This window comes from Spermophilus citellus (genome assembly GCF_964194105.1).
Source record: "Spermophilus citellus genome assembly, chromosome: 8".
Taxonomy (NCBI): Eukaryota; Metazoa; Chordata; class Mammalia; order Rodentia; family Sciuridae; genus Spermophilus; species Spermophilus citellus.
This window is the reverse complement of record NC_138189.1, coordinates 150,439,747-150,454,037: the sequence shown is the minus strand read 5'-3', so window position 1 is coordinate 150,454,037 and position 14,291 is coordinate 150,439,747. Positions and strand designations below refer to the sequence as shown.

The 14,291-nt window shown below is 38.4% G+C and overlaps 1 long non-coding RNA gene across 2 annotated transcripts; it reads right to left on the bottom strand.

Annotated features, from left to right (window-relative positions):
- Positions 1-4,505: 4,505 nt before the first annotated feature.
- On the bottom strand, positions 4,506-6,103 carry LOC308654831. Of its 2 annotated transcripts, XR_014023323.1 has the most exons (4): positions 5,983-6,103; positions 5,678-5,847; positions 5,475-5,533; positions 4,506-4,641 (listed from the first exon to the last, which is right to left on the bottom strand). It is a non-coding gene; the product is annotated as an uncharacterized lncRNA (long non-coding RNA). The 2 variants fall into 2 exon arrangements; XR_014023324.1 differs by lacking the exon at positions 5,983-6,103 and having other exon boundaries at positions 5,678-5,919.
- Between the last annotated feature and the right edge of the window lie 8,188 nt (positions 6,104-14,291).

The window sequence follows — 14,291 nt, the reverse complement described above, 5'->3', positions numbered from 1 at the left end:
TAATAATGAAAATGTTCCATGAATCAGTTTGTATAACTTGCATTAGTAAAAAAGTGAAATTATTATATCCTAAGCATGATGAATCATTGTGTGTTGGTTGATGTTTGCGAAAATCTGCTATTTATTGTTTTGAAATTTGATCTAGTATGATGATAAATCTGTTTTGCCTGAATCTTTCATACCATCCAGTTCTGTGGTTTCTACTGAAAAAGCAAAACTCCACATGGAAGTGAAGTTTTACAGACACTGAGGTCAATTACAAAAGCCCTCTGTGATTCCACTGTATCGCTTGTTCTAGATAATGTCATGTGGGTGGAGTAGTGAGGACAGTTCAAGAAATCTTATTTCCAGGGATGAACACATTATTTGACAATCAAAATGAGAAGGAAAAATATTTTACAATCAAGTTGAAGAAGTTAAAATTAAAAAGATAATCAAGAAATGTATTTTTTAAAATTAGCAACAATATTTATAAAATAGAATTAGGTTCAGACTTAATATTTACTTTCACTTTAATGCTGGCTCCTAATGGAACTTCAAAACAGCTGGCTTTGTTGATCTAATGCTTCCATGTACCACTGGAGAGGCAGAGTCAGATCATTAAAGTTCCCTTCTGATCAGATTTATGCCTGAGAAAACCAAGTATGCTCTTCTAGTAATTTATCACAGACATTTCTTTGTTTGTCTTAGATATGTTATTGAACGACAGAGTGGATGAGATGAAATAGTACAGCAATTACATAGTTTCAAACTTCTCGATAATAGAGGAGCATTTAGCTGCATCTTCCATTACCACCATCTGTGTTGTGTATATCATTTTAAGATTAATAAGCAGCGGGGTTTTGCTTGGTTCTTTGTTTATAGGGAATTCAGACCCACATGGGTTTTTCCCATCCCTGAAGAATACTGCAGAGAGATAGTTGTCTTCTTGGATGGCAGGGAGAGTCTCGAGGTCTTTCCCAGACTATTTTTCCCCTCAAATGTGAGTGAGCACTAATATGTTTATATTCAAAATAAGGATTTCATGATCTTTTTACCTAACTTTGAAAAAGAAAAAAAATGATAATAGCCTCTTCTCTTCTTCTTCTGGAAGGTCTAGAAGAAATTTAATGATCTAATCAAAGCTGAATAGGATTCAGGGTGGAGAACATTTGTCATTTGTGATTTGCCAGCAATAATTCAATGTTCTGAATTGCATCTCCTCCTAGTGGCCTCATATAGTAACCACTGGTGTGATTACTAGTGTGAGTAGCTCTTTCAATTCAATTCAATTCAATTCAACTCAATTCAACTCACTTTTGTACAATTCCGTCCAACAAGTATTACTGAATACTGATAGAATGGGTGAATGGTATGTTAGATGCTGATAGCCAAGCGTAAGGGACTCCCATCTTGACCTCAAACAAACTAATTTAATAAGCTAATGATTTTAAGGATTTTAGTCACTAGTAGTAGCTTTTACTCTGACCCTGAACTCCTGGACTCAGGAATCCTCCTGCCTTAGCCTCTGGAGTAGCTAGGACACCAGGCTACACTACCATGGCCTGTTAGTAGTGTGTTCCTATAGTTATGGAAACCCTCTGTCCAAAGAGGTCAACACTGCAGGAACCAAGCCAGTGCTGGGCAGACAGAGTCACTATGCTGATATTAGAGTCCAAACACCAAGTATTTGAGGAACTTTAATGTAGTGAGCAGCATGGCACAAAAAAAGACTTTAAGGAAGGCACAATGTTTATTGGAAACACATTAATTTTTGGACCGGAAGTTGGAATGCCACTTTAGTCCTGACTCTCATACTCAGTTGTGGAGTCTCACAGTGGTTGCTCAAACTTGACATCCTCAGTCATAAGTGAGGGGAATAATCAAGCAGTACCTAGGGCCCCTTCTTGTATTGAATTTTTACAATCATAATTTCAAATTTCAAAGTCTAAATCCAAATTAGTATCTTGCCAACTATTGGGAGTCTTCAATAGTTTTCGAATTTCCCAATTATGTATCAGGTCCATAATTCCATTACTTAGTGATTTTTCCATTATAGAAATTTCTTTCAACTTTACCATTATTTTAATATGCAAAATAAAACAATTAATTACATAAGTTAATAGTGATATGTGGAATAAGAGTGTAATAGATACACACTGGTGTAGCTGCTTACCTCTCAGCTATTCTTTATTTAAAAATAGTAACAATTATGTAAAACAGACCATAATGCATTGATATAAACACGTACATGGTACATGAATATTTGATTTATAGCCGAGTATGGTGGTGCATGCCTGTGATCCCAACAATTCTGGAGGCTTACGACAAGAACATCATAAGTTCAAAGCTAGTCTCTGCAACTTAGAGAGGCCCTAAGCAACTTAGCAAGATCCTGTCTCAAAAATCAAAACCTCAAGAATCCTCCTGCCTTAGCCTGTGGAGTAGCTGGGACACCAGGCTACACCACCATAGCCTGTTAGTAGTGTGTTCTTACACAAGTAGTTACAGAAGCCCTGTGTCCAAAGATGGCAACACTGTAGGAACCAAGCCAGTGCTGTAAAAAAAGATTGGTAAACAAAGATTCACAAATGTCAGTTTATGTGTTCCTCTTAACAACTCGACCAAGTTTGATATTATTATTATATACTTTTTTTTTGAGAGAGAGACAGACAGAGAGAGAGAGAGAGAATTTTTCAATATTTATTTTTTAGTTATTGGCGGACACAACATCTTTGTTGGTATGTGGTGCTGAGGATGGAACCCAGGCCGCACGCATGCCAGGCGAGTGCGCTACCGCTTGAGCCACATCCCCAGCCCTGATATTATTATTATATTTTATTACCCAAACCTTTTGTAAAAACACACGAATTAAGTAACTTTCTTAAGGTCTGAAGTGAATGAATGAAGTGTGGGATGTGAAATGAGGATATACATGGTGGGGTTCCTCACTCTGATCAGTGCACTCCACTCCTGGGTGCCGGAATCCAGGACCATCACCTGTGAAGTGTCCTCTTCCACCATCTCCACCAGGCATTCATGACCCTAGACTGACCAACCAATTTCTCTATCAGAAAATCCAAGTCAAAACTCAGAGCTGCGCATAGTTGGGGTCAAAATAGGCCAAGGGTAGACTTTAGAAGGCTGAGACTCAAGAATAGTTCCCACGGGGTCTTGTCCAAGTTTTCCTAAAGCTTAGTAATTAAGATCTGTCTCCAAGTTTATGAGCTATTGCTCTATCTTTTCTTTAAGTCTTTGATTTTTTAGCATTTGCTATTTGTCATATAAAAATTGAATAAGAATAGAAATGAAAAAATTAAAGAATATCATAAAGAAAAGCAATACTGTTGTCACTCATCAAGATATTTGTACTCCATTTTCTTCTTAGAGTTTATACCACAATTTGATGCCAAAACCACCTACATACTTATTTGAGGGCTCAGAGTTTCAGAGGTCTTAGTACTTTTTTTTTTTTTTAAAGAGAGAGTGAGAGAGGAGAGAGAGAGAGAGAGAGAATTTTTTTTTTAATATTTATTTTTTAGTTCTCGGCGGACACAACATCTTTGTTGGTATGTGGTGCTGAGGATCGAACCCGGGCAGCACGCATGCCAGGCGAGCGCGCTACCGCTTGAGCCACATCCCCAGCCCCAGTACTTTCTTATTTCTTATAATTCATTCCCAGTTCATCTTTGTGTAAATCTTGGAGAAAAAATTCTACTGGGTAATCAAAACAAAAGAAATGGGGAAATGGAGAAAAAGAAGAAAGAGAGAAGGGAAGAGAAAAAGGGAGAGAGAGAAAGAGGGAAAGAAAGAAAGGATGGATGGATGGATGGATGGATATAGTTAGAAAAGTGAGAAAATTTAATAATCCTTTCAGATAATGTGGGGTATTATTTCTAAATACAGACAAAATTCAACAAGTGTAGCTTCATAATGATCACTTATCATGTGGAACCCGAGAGCATTCATCTTTTACTACTATTTACTACTATTACACCAACAATCCCATTATTTCAGTTTACAGTTTGAGTAAAGCAGGCATCCAGGTCTCAGACTCCACCATGCATCGATCACTTGGAGAATCCTGACTGACAAAGTTGAAGAGATATCTTCAATTTTGGCACAGTTTATTACACAGTAGCTAAAATCTCTTCATCTTTAGCACTACTAAATTCATTAGGTAAGTCTTGAAATATAGGAGAGCTTCCAAGCTTATGGCAGTCCAAAGAAAACTTCTGAGCCCTGATCTTTCACCTACAATCTTAAATTTGTCATTAAAAACCAACATTATGGTTTTTGTTTGTTTTCAACATTACAGGCACATTCTTTTTTGAGAAAATGTCTAACAAATCTACAAGTCCCAATAACACCTGTTTTTCTCACAGTCTTTTTTTCCAAATAAAAATGAAATTCCATTAATAGAAAAAGGAGCTAGTTTCCATTCACGGCTCAGTTGGGTATGGCTTGCTCTCATTTCATCACTGACTTAGCTTTTTCGCTGCTGTGAGTCAAGGATCTGACCAGAACAATTGTAAAGGAGGAGAGGTTTATTTGAGGGCTCAGAGTTTCAGAGGTCTTAGTCCATACAGGCTGGCTCCATTTCTCCGGGGGCTCAAGGTGAGGCAGAACATCATGGCAGAAGAGTGGGGCAGAGGGAAACAGCTAAAGCGTGATCACAAAGCAGAGAGAGAGATCTCTAGTCAGATCCAAATCTATACCCATAGCCACACCCTCATGGCCCACCTCAACCACACCCCCCACTCCAGTTACCATTCAGTTAATCCCTATCAGAGGATTAATTCACTGATGGGGTAAGAACCTCACAACCCACTCATGTCTCCTCTGAACCTTCTTGTATTACTCACACATGAGCTTTTGGGGGGCACCTCACATCCAAACCATAACAATCACACAAAATAAAAATGCAACAAAGTCAATGATATTTACTGCCTCTTGATAGACAGGTTAGGATAAAACTGGATTTTTTAAATCCCCAGGGCAATGAAGAATATTTCTCTTTCAGAAAATCCAGACTAGGACTGTAGTGCATTTGGGTTCTTCTGCCTTGGCTGGAGATAAATCATCTGGGGTTTAACCTGCTGTTACTTTTATAATATTGGTGTATGTTAATACAGTGAAATAGTAAATCATGTCTTGGGGTTATTGGGAAAGTAGTTTTGATCTCATGGAACTCAGTAAAGACTTTGGGGTCTATAGTTTGAGAACCACCATCAAAGAGAAGGGGCATACTAAATAGGATCAGCCATAGGATGCCATGTTAGACACACACATGTAAGTAAATAAAACTAAGGTGGCTCCTTGGCATTTCTAATTGTACTTATCATTCACATAGGCATGACTTGAATCTCAGTAAAGAAGATATCATGAGGAAAACTTAGATTGCATATCTGTGGTTCAGTCAGCTTTTTCATTGCTATGTCTAAAAGAACAACCAGAACAATTTTAGGGGAGGAAAAGTTTATTTGGGGACTCACAGTTTCAAAGGTCTCCATCCATAGACAGCTGTCTCCATCGCTTAGGGCTTGAGGTGAGGCTGAAATCATGGCAGAAGAATGTGGTGAAGGGAAGCAGCTCACATGACGATCAGATAGCAGAGGGAGAGAGTCTACTTGCCAGATACAAAATATGTACTACAAAGGGGCCCAAAACCCACTTCCTCCAGCCATACCCTACTCACCTTCAGTTACCACCGAGTTAATCCCATCAGGTGATTGATTTGCTGACCGGGCTAAGGGTCTCAAAACCTGATAATTTCTCCTTGGAACCTTCATACGTTGTCTCACACATGAGATTTGGGGGACACCCAGTATCTAAACCATTTGATTCTTTATTGTTTAGAGTTTCTGCCTGAAACAAAAGAGAAAGGAGACTTGTTTTAAATCCCCCAAATGAGGCATGAGGTTGCATTATTAACTCTGTCAAAATATTGCCTTCCCTGGAGGAGGGATATGTAACCCTGCTTAGGATGTCAGCCCTAACCACCTGGTTTGCTTCAGCTGCTGAAATGTGAGCAGAGCAAGTGGCTGCTGTTTCTGAAAGGAGCTTTCACGGGTGTCCCAGGCTTTCATTTTTCTATTTTTCTTTACTGCAAGGCCTAGCAGTTTGGAGATTGACACATAGTAGATCCCGGCAGAGCCAAATGCTCTCATAACACAAGCGTAAGCAGACATGGCTGAAAGATACAGCCACACACCTTGGCTGGACAGACAGCCTCTGGGAAAGGAGGTGAAACAGTCCAAGGAAAGCAGGACATCTTAGAGACGCAAGGACAGGATAAGGAGACCTCAAAATGATGTGACAGCAGGGGTTTTTGACATATGAACAATGGTGAAGAAAATTAACATTCAATAGTTGAATGTGAATTATCATTGAAAGCAATAAAGGGAAGAATTCATGCTACAAAGAAGGGAGGAGGCAGAAAACTAATAATAGTACAGTTCACTTTTATGAACTGCAACTGTACTCCCTGTCTGTGCTAGGTCTCAATGGGGACCATGCCACCAAATTCTCCAATGACTTCAGGCTCTTAGTACCACTATTCCCTTCAGCTCAGGAGAACAGAAGGTACAGAGGTTGAAGCATTTCCTACTTTACAATTTAGTTCCAGTGTGATTTAGAGTCCTCCTTCTTAATTACTCTGCTCCTTACATGGGCCATTTGCCTCTTTCGTTTGTATATTTGGTCAGTCACTCAGTATCAATTTACTCTTTATAACAATTCCAGAAATTTCCTTTGGAATAATATCCTTCTCCCATTTTCAGTCATATGGTTGGGGTAGAATTCACTGGATTCACAGTGCTTGAGCCAGCTGCCGGCACATTTAAACTCAACTCCCTGGGAGTAATGACATGATGACGGAGACCACAGCCAACATGTGAGAAACCTAAGCTGAGAGAGAGCAGGAGGAAACTCAAGTCCAAGGCACATGGCTTGAGCCTTGAACTGAACCATGCCTAAGCCAGACTGTCCCTGGATGCCTTGAGTTGGTGAAATGACTGATGAGATTAACTTAGAGAAGGAGAGGGGGTGTTGGCTCATGCTTTCAGAGATTTAGTCCACGATGGGCCAACTCCATTGCTTTGGGCCCAAGGTGAAGCACCACATCATGGCAAGAGGACATGCTGGAAGCAGCTCAGGACAAGTGGTCAGGAAGCAGAGGGTGAAAGAATAGGCCTCAGGAAAACACTGGCTTCCAGGGCTGGCCCTCAGTGACCTGCCTCCTTCAGCCAGGCCCCCGCCTGCAGTTACCATCCAGTCAGTGCAGTCAAACTCAGGACTGATGAGGCTGCAGTTCACACAATCATTTCACCTCTGAATACTCCTGCACTCACACAGCGGTTTGGGGGGACACCTCATATCAAACCATAAGATTCCCTTATTGTGTGTGTGACATTAATTGAGTAAGTTATTTCATTCCCATCTGGATCGTTCCTACTGGGACAGGCTAACGACCACAGGAATTCTAAGTAGATGATGGGAAGATTTCAAGGAACCAATTTTTTTTTTTTTGTCTTGCTTAATGCAACAGTAATAAAATGAGCACAAATATATTTAATTCTGCTGTTTTGCTATTCACTAGAGTGACATCAAATTAATGATCATGGTTAATGAAATGATATCTAATCTTTAGCCAAATTATTTCTAAGCATTTCAGAAGACTTTGAAGTTCTGCGTGTGCACATGCGTGTATATGAGAGAGTTTCAGGTTCTCTTCCATTTAAATATTGCATGTGATGTGACTCTTCACTCCTGTGGTGTCACCCTATGGCGTGAAAGGTAGACTGGAGAGCCTACCCCTTCCTCCTCTCCAGTTGCTCCCAGACCAGGGAGGTGAACTGCTGCCAAATGTAGCTGGATAGAATTCCAACAAATGGAAAGGATATTTGTTGTGTTATTCCTCATATTTGTCTGAAAGGATGAAATTAAACTTCTCCTGATTAATATTAACTCACATCCTCTGCCATATGCAAACTAAGGGAGTCTTAAAAGTTTTTCTTAAAATCCTTCTTTCACACATTTGCTTTTCCAGTTAAATATTTCAGCAGAATTTTCTTTTTTTTTTTCACCCAGACTTTTGGAAGCAACTTAATTCCTGGAGCAACTCTTGTGATAATCAAATTTTAAAATCTTGTTAAAATAAATAAATAAGTGATGATTTCATCTGATGGCCATGGAATGAAAAGGTTCTCTTGTTTACTCAAGGACACTCAACTGCAAAATCTGTACCTAGACTAAACTTTCAGCCTGAATCTAAAAAATTTGAACACTTGACTTTGCACTTACATTAGAGTTCAAATTAGAGTAGGAATAATATTTTCTTACATATTTTCTGTCACTTGAAAGCAGGTCTATTTGCTTTTTCAAAAAATTTAAAAATAAATATAACTGAAATTGGAAGGTAAACTTTGTGAACTTCCTACAATTTGTTTCTCCAGCAGAGTTGACCCTAATATTTTTTTTTCTAAAATTACTTTGTTGTTCCCATTTATTTCAATACTCTGAAAAAATAGTTTTCTTAATATATCTCCATTTTATTTTGAAATTACTTAACTCCCAAAGCCCTCACTTCCAGAAATATCAATGCTTATATTAACTCTTTATAAATTATGAATGAAATCTTATACACACAATAATAATTCAATTTGTACTCTGCCTTTTTGGATTTGAAAGTAATCAACAGCAGCCCCATTTATGCACTGGATGCAACAATTAAAACTGCCTGTGAGTCTTCAGGAGACTCTTTTGACTGACATTTTCAATTTTCTCTGGAAAGCATTGAACTCTACCTAGATTACTGAATGCTTATGGCTGGATTACAATTTGCCTGGGTAATCCTACTTCAATGAATTTAGTTACTTACTTAGCAAGAGTCATGGTGTTTGTTCCTAAACCTACAAATATGAGCCATATATTTTATAATTATTATGAAGCTCTCTTCCTAGGTGCTGACTGCTTTCAGAGTATGTGACTGTGCATCTGCATATCCACACACACATTTTAGGTTATGAGGCAATCAGTAGCGTACCAAATATAAAATAGGTGTCCCCGATATAATAGATAATTTAGGATCAGCTGGCATGTGCCATGTAAGCAAGCCTTTAAAAAAAATTTTTTTTTGGTTGTAGATGGACACAATACCTTCGTTTTTTATTTTTTTATTTTTATGTGGTGCTGAGGATTGAACCCAGGGCCTCATACGTGCTAGGTGAGCGCTCTACTGCTGAGCCACAACCCCAGCCCATAAAGCAAGCCTTTTAGTGAGGAGGTAAAATTTGATGAATGAATGATGTTTCGAGAGCTGTGCAGTAAGGTTTTAAATCTTGTGTTTGGATAGATAAAAGTTAATCTGTATTATTTCAATTTCTTGACAGCCTTGGTACTAAATTTATGCTATTGCAAATTGTTGTTCCCTGTATTATTTTCTTCACATTGTAAGTATTTGAGATCTTCCAAATAAATTCAGTTCATCCTTTTAACTTCTAATGTAGTTATCTTCCAAGTTCTGGGATGAGACCAATGTGCCTTTTGCTTTCTATACGATTTTATGAAGTTAGTTTAATGGGCCTTTTGGCTTGAAACAACTGCAGCCCTCTTTCCTCAAAGATTACAATCTCAGCTTCTCATATTCGTACTTGTTTACTTATTTTGAATGTAACAGGCAAAGACACTTGATTCCAACCCCAAATCTTATTATAGAAAAGTATTTCAGAAATAACTAAACTCCTATAATTTTTATTATACATTAAGCTACCTAAACAACAATAAAATATTGCTTTAAATATTCAATCAAAATATGAAACTAAATAAATGTATCGATGGGTTAGTGCAGAATCTCCTGGCAGAACAGTTTATAAGAAAGAATACTAAAGTCAATATTTTAAAGTTGGATTCTAGTTGTAACACTTAAACTTTCTTAGCCTCAGTTTTAAATTGATAACTTTATTATTAAAAAATAAAATGGAAGTATGTATATAATATGCTTAAAATAGTATTGCAGTCAATAAAGAGGTTTACGACTTTTGCTCCCTAGTTTCCCTACAACGTTTTGCATATTTTTATAATTTTTTCAACAGTAATACTTTTTATCCTCTCTTGGAATTTATGTCCCAGAGATACAACTGTTGCTCAAATGAGAAGAGCAAGAAAAAAAAAAAAAAGAATTTATTTTCTTGTTTCCTATAAAAATTCTGGCTTCCCTCATGATTTGTTAAAAATAAAAAGCTACAATTAGTCCAGTTCAGTTTCAAACTTAATCAAATCCAACCCATATTTAATTGTCCTTCAAGCAAATGCTCAGTGTTTGGAAAATGGGTGTTGAATCTCCTGCTTTCACCCAGGGCAGGTGTTTGCTGCCCGGGGATGGCCTTAGGCTAAATGCAGGGGTCCTGTGGAGGTGGGGGACTCTTGTGAACTCTGAGGGGGAAGGAAGAGTGTTGGATCCCCATCAGACTCTTCCTGGTTTGCAGGCTCTGCCGAGTGGGTGTTCTCTGTCTGCTGCAGGATTTGGTTGGCCTGGACCCTTCTCGGGATGTTCTGTTGGCATTTCTGCTGACATCTGGGGCTGATGACCACAAAATGTAATTTTCCTCACTCAGTCGACTCCTCTTTGCTGACTCTGCCCTTCCTGTGCTGCAGATGCTCTGTCACATCCTCCAGCTGAGCCCTTCGCCTCATGCTCCACCCTGCTGTAGCGGCTTCTTGCCAGGTAAGGACCAGAGAAGCGTGGGCGTGGGGCATTGCAGACCTGTTGACCTGCGTCCATTCCACTCCTTTCCCACAACGCTGCTGCTGCCCAGGATGGGACACTGAGTGCTCTGTGGCTCCAACTCCCTTGCAAGGCAATTTCCTGCAAGTCCCCAGAAAAGCACTGAGCAGAGGTGCTGGTCCTCAGCTTCTAACTCAAACTAACTGGTGCGTCACTCCTGAAGGTCAATGCCAGCGAGGACAGAATAGGACACGTGTCTGCCAGCCGTCCTACCTGGCATCTTCCCCAAGACCTGGATTATCCACTTCCTTCTTCCTATCAGCTGAAGATAACTCAGTTCCTAGAATTGAATCTTGGTTGATTAAAATGGGGGGTAAAAAAATTTAAATTCATTTCTTCCTCAGAAATTGTAGGCATGCAAGCCTAATACCTCCTTAAAAAGCATTCCTGTAATACCCTAATCTGAATAAGGGTGTTTTTCTTTCCTTTTGCATTTCTCCAGCAATTTCAAGTACTTTGACGCAGGCAGGTGTCTGGAGCCCGGGAGGGAAGGTCATGCCACGAAAACACAGGCTGTCACACGTTTTTCAAATATAGGTTTCTCTGACATCTGTTCACCTATAGATCTCTTTCTTAATGAAATGTGCTTTGCATCTGATAGGACACCAACTAAAATGTCATTGCTCTGTGTTCAATAAGACACCCGCTCTCTCTCTCCATTCATTTCTATCAGTTAATATATCACCTTTTATTAAAAATGGACAGCGCATGTTCATATATTCTATGAAAATCATCTTTTTTGGTTGTTTTGATGAAAATAAATGCCAGAATAATGTCCTTAAATTGGTTTTGAAAACTAGTAGAATTTGAATTGGGATTACATAGTGCTTAAATTAAAATTACTAAAATAATAATTGTAAAATATTTAAGTGTTAGAGCAGATGCCAATGACATTTAATGATAATAATGGACAGGGTCCTTTCTCCCTTTCTCCCCCCTCCCTCCCCTCTGTCCCTCCTGTCCTCCTTTTCTTCCCATAGCTCTTCGTTCTTTCAGTCTCCCTTTGTTTCTTTATGAATCCTTGTTAGGCAGCTCCATGCATTCCAGCATTTTCCTCAGCAAGATTTTATACAGATAGATCAAAGCAATGTCCAGGATGCAGTGATCCAAACGTGCAATAAGGCATGGAATCCCACTGAGAGCAGGTGGCACTGCGTTCCGCAGGCTCAGCGTCACATCCATTCCTCCCCTACTTTCTCTTATCATCACTTGCTGTCAACTTTTTTCCCAAAGTGTGTATTATTTAAAATTATTTTTATATGTTTCTTTTACACTCTTAACCCTCTTTCATTTAATTTCCTGAAATAATACAATGCCTTAATAAACAAAATCTCACTATTGAAAAGAAGCATCTATGAGAACAAAAAGGAAAGAAAAATGGCATGGAATTCTTGCTGCCATTCGTGTTGGTCAGTGTGCATCACGGTGCCAAAATACCTGACAAGAACAACTTAGTGGAGAAAAAGTGTCTTTGGGGCTCCTGGTTTCAGAGGCTCAGTCCACGGTTGACTGACTCCATTGCACTAGGCCTGGGGTGAGACAGAACGCCATGGTGGAGGGGCACCGTAGAGGACAGCTGTCTGCTCACGGGGTCCAGAAAGGAGAGAAAGAGAGCCCGAGGAGAAAGGGAACACCGCAGTCCCAAGGGTCCACCCTCAGGGACCCCCCAGCTGTCCACTCAGCTTACTAACCTGCCAGGTAGTGGATTCAGCGAGCCTGCAGCTCTCCTCCTGTCTCCAAGCCCGTCTCTGCACCCCGTGCACTGTGGGTCACACTTCCAGAGGACACTTGTAGATCCAAACCATCACACAAGTCAACTAAAGGCGCTGGCTTTCCCTTACTTAAGGAAATCCACTGTCCAGGTGGCAGTGGCAAAGTCATGACCGTTTCACATTTCCTCACGAAACGTAGTTCCCCTTTGAAGATGTCACCCATCACATAAAATCTCACTTTCCTCTGTTTAATATCTGTTTTTTTCCTAATACATTTACTATCTCTATTCTAACCTAATGTATTTAATCTTTATAGATGGCCTTTCTTGATTGAATTCTTTTTCTTTCCACTGTTACTTATGACATTTGAGGAAATGATACAGAAATAAAAATTATAGGGCTAATCAATAGGCCCTCAAAAGTCCTTGCTCATACGGAGATGAAAACTTTCATATTTAAAAATGGAAATTTAAACAAAATATTGTGAATATCATAGAAAACCTTATGGTTCTAATTTGTATTTTATTAAAGTTTAACATTGGTGAGTTAAAATATTTAGTTATATAAAATAGATAAACTATCTGAAGCCCAACTATTCATAATGAGCACATGCATTTTACATATTTACATTTAATCATTACATTTATTTCTATACAATTATTACATTTTACATTTAATTATTTATGTTTTAGAAAATATTGATTGATTTAGATTATGTTTGCAACTTAAAATAATATTATCATAACATATTTCAATAAAGAAGATATAGAAAGAAAAACAACTTTTGTAAAATTAATGAATCAGAAATGGTAAGACAAGTAATGTCAAAATTAAATGAAATATGGAATTTTACAACAGCTGAACAAAATTTAAGAAAATAAAACGTTTTGTCTCTTTTAATTCTTTCTGAGCTCATGGCAATACATAATTGATATATGTTAACTATCTTTGTTATTATTTTCAAATATATAAAAACATATATTAAGTATTTTGCACACAGAAAAGAACCATATGTGCTGTTTAAATATTGGCTAAGAAAACTCTCTTGGATAAAATAAATATTAGCACTTGGCACAGAATGTTTTGCTTAAAGTATCTTAGTAGTTTAATATTAAAAAGAGGACAATTGTACTCCTGAATTTAATTTTTATGAAAGTTAAGGGCAAATAGAGAAACGATTGTGAATGGTACCATGTCTGGGTGCCTGATGAGCATCGTTCTTATTGAATGTCACATGTTTCAGGGGTTGTTCTGGATTCAATTCGTGATAATTGGGCTCTTCTTACAGTAAAGCTGAGGACCACTTGGGTCTTGTTTTCTGGGAGAGAAATTCTATGCTCCACCCCCATTCCAGACTCTACTTCCAGTGTCAGTGGAAATCCATGGAGCTGGACTGGTTCTGCATTGCAAAGGTATATAGGCAGATACTGGACTTTGTATCCAGAGCCTTGTGCCAATGAGAGCTCTCCATTCCATATGAATGTCATATGTTTATGACATAGACCTCTCCCATATCCACACACCAAAAGGTTCAATTAGGACGTAAATCAACAAGTAGATTTATGGTCCCTTCCTGGATGTTTTCAAACCCCAATCTCTAATTTTCTTTGTAAAATTTAAAAGAACCAAATCTGTTCTAATGGTAAACTTCAAAAGCAGATATAATTGAATCATAAAGATTACAAAATCAGCTCAAAGTTTCAAAACATTGAGAGTCAATGAAAGAGAATTTTTTTTTTTTTTTTTTTTTTTGGTACCAGAGATTAAACCCAGGTATGCTTAACCATTGAGCCACTTCCCAAGCCCTTTAAAAA